At 40.2% G+C, this 16,172-nt stretch overlaps 1 protein-coding gene across 8 annotated transcripts in view; it reads right to left on the bottom strand.

Moving 5' to 3' along the window:
- Positions 1–16,172, bottom strand: part of TSPAN9 (tetraspanin 9) — a 167,655-nt gene that overhangs the window by 100,618 nt on the left and 50,865 nt on the right. Inside the window, exon 1 of one of the 8 annotated variants that reach the window (XM_030479537.1) lies at positions 8,601–8,796. The exons of 5 other annotated variants lie outside the window; for them this stretch is intronic. The gene's annotated coding sequence lies outside the window, so the exon portion shown is untranslated. Of the gene's footprint in view, positions 1–2,333; positions 2,353–8,600; positions 8,797–16,172 lie in introns of those variants that run through there. 2 more of the 8 variants (XM_030479541.1, XM_030479543.1) reach the window with 2 other exon arrangements.

Raw genomic sequence — 16,172 nt, 5'->3', positions numbered from 1 at the left:
CAAGAACTCAATTATACAAACCTTCCTCAGGGTACACTAATCAGACAAAGAACCGAGACTGCTGACTATAAACTCAGTGACTATATCTTTCCAGTCACTGCTCCAAATCCTGGAAGGCCATCAGAAGAAGGAGATATGGAACAAGAGTTGCAAAGAATAGCTTATAACTCTGGCATACAGTTGTATACAGATGAAAACTCAGATTTAAAAAAAAAACCCACACAACTGATTTTGGAATAGCTTAAAGAGAAAAGAATGTCAAAAAAATCAAACTGAAATTAATATCACATAAGAGACGAAACCATGGAGTTCTCAGGACTTTCATGCTTGTGGTTCTGCAACGAAGACCTTACACTCCAGCAAGTCAAAATACGTGGAGTTCCTAGGGCTCCCACAGCTCCAGGATTTGTAACCAAAAACCTGGGTGCTCTTAGGGTTCTAACCCACATACCGGGGCCTTCCAAGCTCCCAGCTTGCATCTTGTAAATCCAAAGCATTCTGCCCATCATGGGATTGGACAGAAATAAGATTGGTTTCACGGACAACTTTGTATGGTAGATGAGTTTTTCAGAACCAAATATCCCAAGCTATATTTTACCTCTGACACACTCAATTTTCACCAGGAAAAGCCTTCCATTAGAAACAGACAGAGCTATTGTAACTTCAGTTTTGGAGTCTCCAATCACTGATCATAGCTTCCTGTGCTATTTAAAGCATATATGAATACCTTGCTTGTTACAAATACTAGAAAGAATCACTAACAATTGTTTAGAGAAGAGAAAAATGCATAGTTTCCCTATTAGTGTGAATAACAGCCATTTCAAATACCTTGAGAAAACCACCATTTGCTTGAGCAATTGATGGACATAGACGATGGAGGGGGAGAATGGATTCATTAACAGACTTACTGCTGGTGCCTGAGATCTGACTAGTATTCTCTTCTAATGTTTTGTGAGAGAAGACAGAGACTAGCTTATGCCCTCTCTCTTCACCAAGTAGCAGGACTAAGAGCATACAGTGAGCATCATCTGACCCTCAGTTCCACCTGAAGAAGAAAGCCACCTCCAGATGCCCCGTAAAAGGACCTGGGTCAGGTAAGTGTGCATAAGTTGGAAGGAAAGTGTAAATTGGAAGGAAAAAAGAGACACTCAGATGGGTCTTAGTGCCTGGGCTCCACACTCTGGGACTCCACCTAGCATTGGCATGACTGAAGAAAAGGAGGTCTGGCAGAGAGACAGGAGTGGGACAACACTCCAGGATGCAGGAAACGTGATGGAGCACCCCTGAGATCTATGGGGAAAGGATCTGTTCTTACAAACATAGGAGTTGAGTGTCTAGCCACCTCGACCCAACACCCACCTTCATCAGGCCTGAATTCTCACAGAAAAATTATCTTTCTTGAAACGGTTACTGGAAAAGAAATGAATTAATCTGTTTCCTCTGACACAATGGCACTAGTCTAAGGTCACAGTAACCTCTGATGAGTAATGCTCCTTGCCCTTCCAAGGCAAAGAAGTTAAAAAAAAAGGTAAAATCTCTTTTAATAGCCTCAATTCTTACTAGTTTATACTTACATATACCAGTAAGAACAGTTTATCCTTCCAATACGGGTCTTTACTGAATGGATTATCAAGAAAAAAAGATCCTGTTCTATATAAGACTTCCCACTGTGGGAGTCATTTAGTCCCTCGGATTTCCATTAAAAATCATTTGCAGTGCATATGTGGCTGAGAATTCTCACTTATGATTACACACCAGAGACAGAATGAGATTCTGTCTTGGAATTGTACAAAGGAATTAGTTATAAACCATGTCAGGGACCTTAATCCACTGTAATCAGATGCAGATGACTACATGATATGCTAATGCACAAGAGACATGGAAGATGAGGGTCAAAGTGCAGTATGGTGTCCAAAAGCTACGAAATTGTGATTATATCACACCTTCATACCAGTTGTCCTTCAGGGGCCCTAAGACTGAGCAGAAAGAATGCCCAAGTTTCCAAAGCAACAGAAAAACATAACTTTATAAAAAAGAGAAATCCTTTGATATTTTCAACTTTAAGAACAAAAATCCAGAAACTTGAAAAGCCCTAGAAGTCGAGTCTTTTTGTGCTTGGCATGGTACATACGGAGATCAAGTCAACCCACACAACAGTCTACAGACAGAAAACAGGACATTAATAGCTGGCTTAGAATAGAATAACTGTGTTTGACATTTTTTAAAAGTCCAAAAACTATCTTGCCAATTCTCCCACTAGCAGGTGGGAGAAAATAGAAAATGCGAGGGGCAAGAGAACAGCATGTGACCAGATGTTCCTATCAATACCTTACCTTTATGAAAGTGAAGGCATTCAGATTCAGCAGACCTTTCTTCTTCATTCCTATTCTGCTTTTCTATTTCAGATCCAAAACATAGTCTCTCAAAAGTTTAACATTTTAGAGCCTAACAGGAAAACCCTTGTGGTTTAAAATTGTACCTGTAGAAGGAAAGGGAGTTTTCTCACTACAGCAGCATGAAGTTAATATTGGTTACTTGTAAAATTGTCAATAGCCCATCTCTAAGTCAGGGACTCCTTGTAAAGTGGCTAACATAAGCCAAACTAAGCCTTAGCAATTAATGATGAAAATAAATGTGCAGTACCGACTGCTGTCCCCTCCCAGTACACAAAAAAAGCACATTTAGAGAAGTGCTTTTTACTACACACACAGAGAAAACAAAAGATCAAGGGAGTAGAAAGCTGCCAACCATGGCCAGGAAGGCATCGACATCATATCCCTGATATCCCCATGGGATGAAACATTACAAATCAGATATCCAAAACCATGCTTTAAGAATTAAAAACTAAAAAAAAAAAAGAGCAGGGGTGAGGAAGTGTGAGGAGTTCTTATTTACCACCTATGTTTTGCAGAGGAAAGGTACATGAGTGCTTCTCTTCTACTCATACTTTAAATGACAGTTTAGATTTTTACATCTTCCATATTGACTACAAATTAAAGACAGCTAGCAAATAGCAGAAGGTTTTTGCCTATCGTGAAAGATGGCATCCCTTCTTCTCAGATGGTGTAGAAAGACTTCATTAATACAACAGCTCTTCTAACTATATCCAATGTGTACCAGTCCCTTGAACAAAATCAGATGGATATTCTGTAACCTCTGGTCTAAAGAGGCTGTTTTTCATCAGCAGTCTGCTGTTCTGAATTAACTGACAGCTGATGTCTATGTATTAGCAGAACTATTAAACTTAAGAAAAAAAAACCAACCAAAAACCCGCCACCCTTTTAAATGGTTCCATGAGAAGAAAGAAGCAAGAGAATGATGTGAGCATTCATTTCTAACAGACAGCATACATCTCTGAAACCTGCTCAGTTATGTCATGAGGGAACACTTCTAGGCACATTCCTTTCACAATTGAGTGAATTCCTTCATTGCTAAAATATTCATTTTTTTGGCACTTGAGCATAAACAGGTGTGACTCCATGAATGAGGACATTTAAAACCACGATGTCAGGGCTGGCAGAAACCCAGAAGCCTACAATGGACAGCAAACTTACACCATTATTTTAGGCTCCCTTCTTCATTAATTCACCACCAGCCCAGCCTCCAATCTAAGACATCACTGAAAGAGACCGATTGCCTTACTGGAGAGCCAACACCTCAGAGAAGTGAGATTTATCAAATGGCTCTTTACCAGGAGCATTTCCAAGCAAAACCTAATCCCAGATTCCACCTCCAGGTCAAAAAGAAACAGCTTTCATAAAGGAGAGTCAAACTGCCAAATGGATTAAGTACCTGCCCAGAGCCAGTAGCTTCACAGCTGAACAACGTCAGCAGAGTAGGCTGAGTTCAAGCCACAGTGCAAGGTTCTCTTCCACTGGGCCCCCAGCGTGACCCAGGGCAGAAATGTCTGGCAGCAAGGGTGGAATCTGGCCTCTACAGCCATTCAGTCCCCAGCCTACTCCCGACCTCCCTAACTGTGGTCTACCAACTGTGGTAACAAGCTACATTGCCTAACAATTCCCCACACATACCTCCTTTTGTCTTTCAAGGGACACATTCCTGAGTTCATGAGAAACAGTTTTTGAATGATTCAAGAGAGCTCAAATGTACGCGAACTGCCATTAACAGCACTTCTCAAGTTCTGATCAGACCACTGCATAACAGCCACATTTTATCCTGCTGGTTTGGCCTGGACTCTTCTACGGCTTCCAACAAACTTCCACATCTAGCCAAAGCAAAGACTACAGGCCCCTTCCTGCCTTGAAGCTCTTTGGATTTCTAAAAACAATCCTATCTGAGCATCTACCCTTGCAATAAAGCCTATCTGTCCTCACAGTAAAGCTTCTTGCATGTTGTGTAGTAACAATGTGGGATATGACCAACTTCAGCATTTAAAATTGGATGTGCCTGTAACATAGCAGTCATGCAATTAATGCTTTTTGCTTTGCCAACAACAACAGCATCAGATATAAATCCCAAGAGGAGGCAGACACGTTAGCCACCTTGCTCATCTCACAAGAATGAGGCTAAATGGTTCTCATCTATTCTTCATGAGATACAAGAATGGGTGTAAAAATGAAACCAAGGTAAATCTCGTACTATAATCCAGCAGGTTTGCGTAATGGTGCTGCTATTCATGAGCTTTGTGTTCGGTGTCAGCTCCTATTACAAGGGTGTGAGAGATTTAAAATGACAAAGGAAGAAAGGAAAGGAAAAAGAATCAGAGTACAGTTTGACGTGACCCTGTCTGTCAAGTCACAAAAACCCATGCAGCAGTTCAAATACCTCATTTACGGTGGGAGCTACTTAACTTTCTACAGTATAAGTTTTTGTAAACGCAAAAGTATAACAGCAAAACATAGTTTTATGACCTTATCCACATTAAGGAGGACTCATTTACGCTTGGTAAGAATCTTGCATGCTAGCTGCAATACCAGGCATTCAGAGCCTAATATGGGGTGTAAAGAATGGATGCAAGCATGTTTGACTCTTTCCCAAAAGCCAAGCCCACATTCACTTGAGTTTTGAAAAAGTTTATTCATACCATCAGTGTCTCTGAGAGATGAGAAAGCCAAGACACCCCTGATCAGCAGCCAGAAACTAAGAACCTTGCAAAAATTCTTCATAGTGGCATCTGACAGACACAGACAAAAAAGCGGTTTTTGGAGGGGAGAACTACTTGTGTCATTCAATCTGCTCTGATCTACTTAAGCGTGTAATAAGTATGCGGTGGTTACAGTATGTAGTATCAATTGGCCTTCAGAAGCAGCGCTTTGTTAATTCATCACAGGCAGATATTTTCCATTTACAAATTAATTGGGATGCTGGCATTTTGTTTCAGAAGCAACCAACGTGATGCTTCATGCTATGCTCTGCAGATTGGTTCAGAAGAATCTATCAAATGCATAGCCATAAATGCTTAGTAAATGGTCTGTATCTGGATGGGTTTTTAAACAACATGAACTAAACTAAAGGCTTCCAAAATGCAATACCACATAAGGGTAGACAGTGCTAGCTTTGGCCCAAATATGTCTTGTAGGAGTCAAATTTGATGCCCATAGCAAGAATACGTATATGATCTTCCTCTGTTCTCTCCTAAACGTCCTAAAATCTGGACTAATTTCAAACCTAACCTAATTTTACTGAAAAGGCTTTTCAGACTTCTTCCTTCCAGAAGAACAAGTTAATAGTAAATCTGCAATAACACAACCCATGTGGTAAAGTTTTGTTTGCTTTTGCTGCTGTTTTAACCCTCTAATCTCAGATCTATACAGATTTGGACATCGGTGCCTCTAACATGAAAGATACTTCGCTTTCTGGATTTTATCCAGCCCTACAGGTTCTCCTTCTATGAGCATATTTTTCCAATATGCTCATGTCTTATGTCACACTAGTCCCTCTTCCACCAAGCATCTGGCCAGAAGAAATATAAAATTCTCTCAAGCCACCCAGACACTTTTCAGGAGAGTTTTATAAACTCATCATCCTGTCCCATATCTGAAACCCAACTTTTCTAAATTGACCATATCTCAGTGTTTTCCTCCCCCACCTCCTTCTGTGCCATTGATTTTATTACAGGACACTCCTGTATAGTACATCTAAACACTAATAGTGTTTCATTCCAATAGCATGGAAAGTATTATATTAAATACTTTTATAGTAATGGGGTTACTACCTTCTACTGCAAGCCAAAGCAAGATAATTTGGAAGATACAATAATGAAAAGATTCTGTATGTTTGTCTTTTTTGAAGAAATGCTTCGAATATACTCAAATATATAGCTTTAAAGATTATTACAAGCAAAACCTGACGCGTAAACTACACTCTAAAATCCCATGTTTCTTGCATTCCAAGGATTGCTAAATTAAGTCAGCTCAGTTCCCTGTGTTTTCTTATTTTAAATCTACTTGAATGCCTTCTGCCTCTTACACTGAAAACAAAGGTTCAGAAATTTTAACTACTGTGAGCAATTTAGCCTGAGACTGAAAATAAAGACGAAACCTCTTCTCACTCCCTAACAGCTGTACCACTGGAACTCAGTACGTTTGAAGGAAACAAAAAGCAATAAACGATTAGTCAAAAGACTCAGGAGTTATGGATCTCTAAACATACAAAGGAAACAGAGCTGATGAACTGGAAGGAACAGTTTCTCTTTCTACATAGAATATTTTTCCAAACAGAATGATGCTTCGCCCCTGTCCTGTAATTTGATGCCAGGTTTATGTATTATGCTGCAAAAAAGACTAAGAAAGCGTCTTCATCATTTCAATGAACATTATTCCAGTTTAGTGCCTCCCAAAGACTGCCTGTTGCTATTCTGTAGCACTTTTAGGTCCATTTATACAGATGTCTCAGTTTTGTCCCTACCTGCTACGTTTATACAGTCGCTCTCAAATCTCGATGATCTCTGAGTCTAAAAGACTACATCATTACCAAGATATAGGTGGGAAGGGGGGAGTAATGAATTCTTTCCTATGAATTGTTCCCAAACAAATTGTTCCCAGGCACCAGAGCCTTCAAAATGTCCATCACAGAACTATCTTCATACATTTTAAACATCCTTCGTATTTAAGATAGAGTTATTTTTATGTTAATATAAAGAACAAATACTGAAGAGCCAAAGAATCCAGAACAGATTTCTAAACAGTGTCCTGCATTCTCAAGTAGTTAAAAAAACCCCAGACTACTCAAGGCCTGACATGGAACACGACTAGGTTATTGCTGCGAAGTTCTGTCAACCAGATTCCCTTTCAGATGTCATAGGCTGGTCACCAGTAGCTCTTATGCACAATCTGTAAACCACATTTTTAAAGCAACTAGGGACCCTTCGAAATGAAAAGTCAAAACACATTATTGATGCACATTTCTCAACACTGGCAAATCTTAAAGCATTGACTTCTATTATAGAAAAGAGAGATGCTTAGGGACAGAATTCCAAATGAAGATACCCTCAAGAGATGGCACGTGCTATTTTGAAATAAAACTTTCAGCTCATAAAACGTTAATATTAGGTATTTAGGAAGACACTATGGTCAGGACAGATGTGCTGCCTAACAGCTAAAAGACTCATTTTCCGGAAAGCTAATCAATGTCTTCCAATAACTAAAAGGCAGTTACAGAGGATGGTGGTACTTTGTTCACAAGGATGCATGTTGACAGGAAAAGCAACAGAAATAAGTTGCTCAAGGGAAAATTTGTTCTGAATACAAGGGGAAAAAAAGCCTTTGGTGGGAGAACAATTAAACACTGGAATAGATTGCTTAGAGAGATGGTAGAATCTCCCTCACTACAGCTTTCCTATAATACTGTTTTCTTTTTATAGCCCCAGTGAGGAAGAAAGCAAAGTCCATGAAACTTGGCACAAAAAACAATCAGTGGAGAACAGGGGAGGGAGAATAAAGGGTAGGAGAAGAAGGTAGAAAAATCCTTTTTCTCACTCAAAGCTTAGTTGAAGGCATCTCAGATGCTACTGTAATAAGGGTGAATAAAATGTTTTGGACAGGAGTCTGACTTTAGCAGCTCTTGACACCTTAAGTGCTAAAAGAACATATGAATAATGTTTATTGATCTGATTACTAAAACTTTTAATTAAAATACTGAGTAAACGACTACTTTCAAAGGAAAATGGCAATTTACCAAGCAAAACGGTGCTACATCTGGCCACATCCCCAAATGACTGCTTTATTGTTAGAGCCCTTAACAGTTACAGACAGTCTTGTCACTAGGCTTAGCCTGCCCAGATGTTTCATTCTGTAACAGACATACATGGTGTGTTATTTTCCTTGGGATTTTAAAGGATTATTATTCACATTGTCTCTAACTTCTTTGTCACAAGCTCCTCTAATGGCAAGCATAAGCATATGAAAACACGTCCTCTCCAGTGTTTTGTTGTATCTTTTACTGTGCTATACTAGAAAGAAGACAAAATATGAAGAAAACAAACAAACATGGGTTTGTTCTTTGGGTGCTAATAATGCTGCAGAGCTATTTGGAGGGAATTCCTGAAAGAATTGAAATCTTTTTAACCTCCAAACTTCCAGTATTCACATGACTATAAAACACAATTTTGATTATCAAGTTAAAGAATATTATGCACATACCTTTAGAGTGCTGTACATGCCTTTCATTTTTACAAAATCAAACAGACTTTCAAACTCTGACATGATTTATCTTTTCAAGGCTGATTTGGGTAGCCATGCAGGTTGACAACAGAGTTTCTTCCCACAGCAAGTAATCATATTCTATGTTAAACTAGCACTGCCTCAGAGGAAAAACAACTCGCTACAGTCCAAAATAAAAACCCATGGCATAGTTCTTATAGATGGAAAAAAAAAATAAAAAATGAGCAATTCTTCTGTTCCTGACAGGATCAGGTCTTCCTGAGATGTTTAAAAGTCTCATTTCAACATGTCAGCACAGATTAAGTGCACACTTAAAGCTGTTACAAGAGTCAAAGAAGGGGATGAACATGCAGAAAATTAGCTGAGCTTCCTTTTCAAGCTCTAAAAGATACACAGCCAGCGATAACCCTAAGTCATTCAGTGGTCAATTACAGTTTATCCTGGTGGCCTCACTGCCTCCACGCTTCCTGAACAAAAACCAACCAAACAAAAAAAATCTAACTCTTTGCTATGCAGGAATTTGCAACATGGCAACAGCAATGGCTTCTCACCACTCCTTCTTCCCCAAATTACTCTGGATTTCTATAGAAATAAGATTTATGCAACCAGACTATCAGCTTCAGTGAAACCTGAGGGAAGGGAAGGGGCCAGGCACGGTGCCATATGAGTCCTGGAAACCCAACACACAGCAGCATGTGTTCGGGGTATCAATAGCAGCAAGATGGAACAGTTTGCAAAACTGAACCGGAGCCTGTGCGAAGAATGGGCAGGCACATTACACTGGGCTTGCAGTCTGCATGCTGTGCTCTTATCCTGCATGGCCCTGTGAGAGGGATGTAGAGGAGATCTTGGAGTCTGGGTGGGTAGAATGTGGGGAAGGCAGTGAGAAGCCTGTAATGAGGTCAACCATAGAAGTCCAAAACAAAATCAGACCTCAATCGTTCTGCTTTTGGCAGAATTTTAAATGATAAAAGAATTGGAGCTGGGTGGTTATATCTTCACCTCTACAGCATGCAGAGTAACCTCAAGTACACATCACCAACAGTGACAGAAAGTGAATATTCACCAGTCAGGTCATGGTAGTTTGACAGCTGCACTTACAAACCTTAGGTAAGTGCAAAATGGCCCTGGGTCTCTTTTCCAGTGCAGAGCATTCTACATGGAAATTTATGGACTCCCACCATAAAGGGGCCATGACTTGACTGGGCAGCAGAACCTTCATGTATCAATGAAGATCATTTTTATTTTATGCCTATCAATCAGGATTAAGTAAATACATTTTTCTTTTTTGCAAACAACTCAACCTGATTCTTACGACTAGGCACAGGTGTCCCTGGAATCATAATAGCAAGCAGGAGAAATTACATGCCTTATATGAGAGGCAGGCCTCTGAAGCTGAGACAGTGTTTCGCTAAAGACATTAGAGGGAGTTTGATTGACATTGTCAGCTGAGCAGCAGTCAATGCAAATGCAATAATCAAAGCAGCACGGCCAGGAGGAGATGAAGTAGAAGCTCACTTTAAAGGCTGCCCTCACGTAATCATTAGAAAAAGGATCCCAAAATACTCCAAAGTTTTCATCATTCCACACACAGCTTTTGCAGTTTGCAGGCAATGCTCAACAACACTCAGAAGAGGGTTTTTTGAGGGTTTTTTTGTTTGGTTGGTTTTGTTTGTTGGTTTGGGTTTTTTTTTTTTTTTGCTACAACTGTTATGTTCTACAAATGCACAAAACCAAGTAAGAAAACAAAACAATACATTACACCTTAACAGCACCAAGCCATCCAGAACGTAAGAAAAACACTAAGATGAAACTGAAGACAGAAAGTACTAGTGATAGTGCAAGCTTTTTAGTTTATATATAAAGCTAAAGTCATACTAAGATCCAGTTGTGTATGCTTATCTCTCTAATTCAACCAGCTAACAATTTTTCAAGAGTCCATCACAGACTGGCAACTGTGAGTCCTCATTGAGTACATTCCTCATATAAGCATCTCTCCATGGGCTTATGTTCCGATTGAAACTTACCTCCCCAAAAGCCCTGGAATCTCTAATTTAACCAGCAAATTAGCCCCAAAATCCCTCCTGCAAGTGTAAAAAACACCCTTACCTGAATCTTAATTGTGCTAACACCTCTCTCAGTAGGCAGAGAATTAAAAACAAAACAAAAACTGCCACCACTGGCTATGGATTGTCCTTATCCTTAACTATATCTAAATAAATAATTAAACCAATTTGAGGCCAAAAAATCTGTTTGGGTTAGGAAGGTAAGGTTCGCTATCACATAGCCTTTTTTTTTTTTTCCCCTCCAAACTATGATCTTTTATGCAATGACACCAAACGAACATATTACATCCTTTCACGTACATGAGAATAATTTGTGTAGCCCAATATCAGCTCTCAGCTTGCACACAGCATGGTAGAACTGAACCACTCTGCATGCTCGAGGGCCAAGGGAGGTTGTGAATGTTCATAAAGAATTTCAGGGGTACCACAAAAGTTATAATAAACTCTGAGCCAAGGATCATTTTCTGCTTCGTGTTTTACAGTTCTTTAGTCATATCCTCATTGCAGTTTCAAAGACAAGGCTGCAATACAAAAAATAATCAGTTAAGGTTAAGCTTTGGCATTATACAGACCTGTTTTTAGCAGGTGCACATAATTCTTACTGGAAAAAAGTAAGCCCTTGCAAATGTGAAGTCACAGGGTTGAATAGGTTGCACAATGCTTTTTGAAAATGGTACACAAAAGACACATACCAAGGACAGTAATTAAGAAGTGGAGTTCAGAAGACCTACCACCAAAACACATTTTTAGCTGCGTGTGCTTTTCCTCACATACCTTCCACCATAAAATGTGACATTAAGCCCTATACTCCCACACCTGGGTGGAAAAAGTCATTATCTGAGCAGTTCCAGGTGCAATAATTTCCCATCAGTCTTTTTCAAGCCAATCTCCTTCTATCAAGACAGGCACTTCCAGACGACAAATTTTACCAACAGGCCACCCCAATAACTCCGAAATGCTCTTATAGAGTGTACTGACTCATGCAGATAGGATAAAGTCTATTCTAAGGAATTTCTGCAAACAGTGTACTCTGTTGTTCAAGCCCAATGCCATGGGCAAGGGGTTTAAGGTAGCCTTGCCCAGTGGCAGGGGCAAGACCAAGATCCCCCCTCAAAAGGGGTTCTATGATCCTAACTGCCATCTTCAGCACCACAAATTGTCATGTCTCTTTGAACACCTCTCTCCCCACTTCTGTTCAGGATATATGCTCCAGGTAGCATACATGCTCCTGATTTAACAGTTCTCTAAGTTTAATCTCATTTTATTTTCTCTTTCTGTATCTAAACCCACTGCTCCCTTATTTTCCTGCTCCAAGGTTCACAATTCCCAGTTTATTTTCAAAGCTCATTATTTTCACTTTTCTTCTGTCATACCATTAACAGAAAAGTTACACAACAGCAACCTAACTCCCAACCTGTATAACCATTGCACTGCTGTTGATAACCAGCTTTTGTTTATTATCTTTAACCCAACTTTTAATACACCTGATACTCTTCCTTCCTATCCAAACCAATTTCAATTAATCTTCATATTAGAAAGTAAACATATACCTACTTCCCTCTTCATTCCCTAAAACGATTAATTTTACAATTCTATCAAACAAAGCAATTACATTGTCTGTCAAGATTTAATTTTTTTTTTTATGAACTCATGTTGTAACAGCTTACAATCCTGTCAGCCTACAGAATCTTAGTTTTGCATCCTCTTTTAATACCAGGTCCATTATTTTACTACCAGTTACACTTTCAGGACAGTAATTGCTCAGAAAATCTTGCCTTTCTTTTGAAGGTCAACACTACAGTTGCCACTCTTCACTCACACTGACATTTTATTTTAGCTACCATCTTGCTAAAATAATCATCACACAGTAGTGGCAAAAAGGTTTGCTAAACACAAACTATTCAAACTCAGCAGTAAGGAAGATAAAAAAAAACCCAACCTATTTTTCACACATTCCCTTAATCCTCTTTAATATTTGAAGAAATTTTAACATTCAGTGTTGTGCTACAAGAAAGCAGTAAGTAATACTCTTTGTATTCACTGAATAATTCAGGTTGGAAGGGACCTCAAGATCACCTAGTCCAACCCCATGGTCAGAGCAGGACTAACTTCAAAGCAATATCGTATTACTGAAGACCTTGTCCAGATGAATTTGGAAAACTTCCCAGGTTGGTTATTCCACAGCTTCTTAAGAGTAACCTCTTCCCACACCAACACTCCCAGGGAAGAATTTTTCCTCCCCTCCCATTGGGGACTTAATCAGGCACCGACCATGACCACTGCCTCTTGTCCTTCCTGTGCATCTCTGAGAAGAACCTGACTTCGTCTCCTTTACCACCCCCTAAAGTAAAAGTAAAGTAAAAGTAAAATAAGACTATGTAAACCAGCCTGTTCTAAATCAGCCTGTCTAATGAATCCAGTTACCTAGGCCTTGTAAACAGCATGTGCTCCAGACCCTTAAAAATCAACTTGTGGCCCTTTACCTGATTTATTTGTCAGTATCTTCCTTGTATTTGGAGGCCCAGCACTTGGCACAGCATTCCCGATGTGGCCTCACAAATACTAAGCAGCAGGAAACAGAAATAATCACTTCCCCGTCGCTATTATAAGACATCTGACTGTAGTTTCTCAATCTCACTTTTCCAGGTTTTCTCATAGTGGTAGATTTTAATATTGACTGTCCTTGCACCCTACGCAAAGGATTTCTACTCACACAGAAAATTCAATCTTTGAACTGATACACTCAGTGAAGCTCGTTTTCAATAAACCAAATTATAAAATGTGCACTTTATCTGAATAAGCATGTGTATGCTTTGAACCAGTTGCCCATCAAGCAACAACTGAGCAAAGTGAAAAGCAGTTTATTGAAGTGGCTAACACATGGAGGAGGAGACATTTGACCAAAGTCTCCTATTTTTACCCTAGTGTTAGAGAAACTGAAGACAGGTAAGCTGCAGACAAGATCATCAGTATGCAGTGAGGAAAAGCTGATGTGCAAGTCTTAAAGGTGGAAAGAGATGGTAAGCAGAGCAACAGAGAGAAAAGCTGCAACAAACAGGCCAGGTAAGAGAAAATAGATGGAAATTCAGACCTAGAATTTCCTAGAAATGCAAATACATACAAGAGAAAAAAAGCAAAGATGTAGGATGCAAACACTATTGTTATGCCTGAGGAAAAGCAGCACAAAAGGGAGGAAAGGACAGGAGCAAGCAGCTGTAGGAGTTTAGTCAGTTCAGAAGGTTCAGATTTTACTAAGCCAGGAAGAGGTAAATACATGCAGAAAAGGAGGAAGACCTTCTCATATGTATGCTTAAAGCCTAAAGATAAAGCTCTACGTTGGTTGAGCTTTTAAACACTTTCTGTTGCTGCTGTTTACACTAGATCAGGAAAGAGATTTCTCAGTACTGGATATATTGCAGGGAACATGGAAGGTAGAGAAATGAGTGAAGATGGTCTGTTTTTTCACATGCACACTCTGTCACAAACCAAAAGAAAGAAACCCACCAAGGCTAATAGTCTTCTGGTACATGGCACAGACCAATGATTCCTGTGGCGACAGAAAATAATAAATAAAGCAAAAGAGGAAGAGACCAACAAAAATCATCTAGTCCAGCTTCCTGACCACTTCAGGGCTGACCGAAAGTTAAAGCAAATTATTAAGGGCATTGTTCAAATGCTTCTTAAACACTGACAGCCCTGGGGCATCAGCCACCACTCTAGAAAGCTTGTTCCAGTGTTTGACCACCCTCTTGTTAAAGAAATGTTTCCTAATGTCAAGTCTGAACCTCCCCTGACACAGATTTGAACCATATCCATGCATCCTGTCACTGGGTACCACGGAGATGAGACCAGCACCGCCCGCTCCACTTCCCTTCCTCAGGAAGCTCTAGAGGGCATTGAGGTTGCCTCTCATCCTCCTTTTCTCCAAACTAGACAAACCCAGAGCCCTTAGCTGCTCTGCACAGGATGCGCCTTCCAGCCCTTCCACCAGTCTTGATGCCCTCCTCTGGGCACATTCAAGGCCCTTCACATGCTTCCTAAGTCATGGGCCCCAGAACTGCATACAATACTCTTCAGTGAGGCTGTACCAACGCTAAATATAGCAGGATGATTACCTCTTTTGACTGGCTGGTTATGCTGTGTTTGATGCACTCCAGGATGTGGTTTGCCCTCTTGGCTGCCAGGGCACACTGCTGCCTCACATTGATTGAGCCTGCTGTCAACTAGCATCCACAGGTCCTTCTCTGCAGGGCTGCTCGCCAGCAAAAAGTTACCTTTCCCAGTGATTTGTTCCTTATGAGATGTCTTTAAGAGATATTTACTCTTCAGTGAAACACTGCATTATTAACACACTTGCTACAGTATCTCATACCCTGCACACTGCAGACCAAGGCAAATCAAACGTGCTAATTTTCAATTCCACCCAGCCTTTTTTTTTTTTTCAGAGGGGGGGAGCCTTGCACTTGTAGCATCTTGGAAAAGAAAGAGAGAGGGAAAGTATCCTCCTACATATTAAGAACAATATGAAGACTCAGCACAGGGAGGTACATTCAAGAGCAAGAAATACTAGGACTAAGTGGAATGTAGATTGTGGTGGAGGTTGAAAATTTCCCAACGTGCTTAGAAGAGACTAGGGAAAACTAAGAATTTTACTTTAAGATACTATTCTGTAACAGCTTTCAAGCCAGGGTGACCTGCACACCAAGTCTGTGGAGAGCAATGTGTCTTTGTACTGCTCTGTATATAGATGTTTATTCAACATCGTTATTTCATCACTAACACTGCAATCTCTTTCTAGGTTGCAGGGTTTTGACTACTTAAAGCCATTGCAAATCCAAACTCCTGAGTTGTCCTGATCTCTCCACTGCCCCTGCAGCACCCCACCCCTCCCAGGTGCTGGCATTTGTATCTATTCAGTAAGACATTTCAAGAAGCTGAGCTGACCACAAACTACCACTATGAAAAAAAGCACCATCAGTCTGGCCAGGGCAGCTCCTCAAGGTACTAGCTGGCAGCGGAAAACATGCTTAAGGGAAAAGGAGGGCAGGGCTGGATCACAGCAATCCCAATTTAAGGTCAGCTTCAAAAGCAGTGCACTCAAAAGATATATACACAGCTTATATGTATCCATTCTTGAAGATGTACCCTGAGGATGTTCTTGTGCAGCAGTACATGCCTATTATCCCATTTCATGGATAGTAAAGAGATGCCAAGTCAACTGCCAAGGCTCACGCCTGAAACCTCTCGCAGGAGCAGGATGCTGAATCTAGGCTTGTCATGATTCAAGAAGCGTTGCCTCCAACAACTGGACCCTGTCACTTGAACCTGTCTCTGCAGCAAAGAGCTGAAATCATAAGAGACAAAGGAAGCGCTGTTTTAAAGATGAGAAGCAAACACCATATGAGAAAAGTCCATTTCCCAAAGCCAGCTGCAGTCATTTTTAACCACCAGCAAAAACTACAGCTGACAGAATCACAGGCAAAAA

The sequence above is a fragment of the Strigops habroptila genome, chromosome 3, assembly GCF_004027225.2.
Source record: "Strigops habroptila isolate Jane chromosome 3, bStrHab1.2.pri, whole genome shotgun sequence".
Classification (NCBI taxonomy): Eukaryota; Metazoa; Chordata; class Aves; order Psittaciformes; family Psittacidae; genus Strigops; species Strigops habroptila.
The sequence above is the reverse complement of the archived record's forward strand: the minus strand, read 5'-3'. Positions and strand labels throughout refer to the sequence as shown.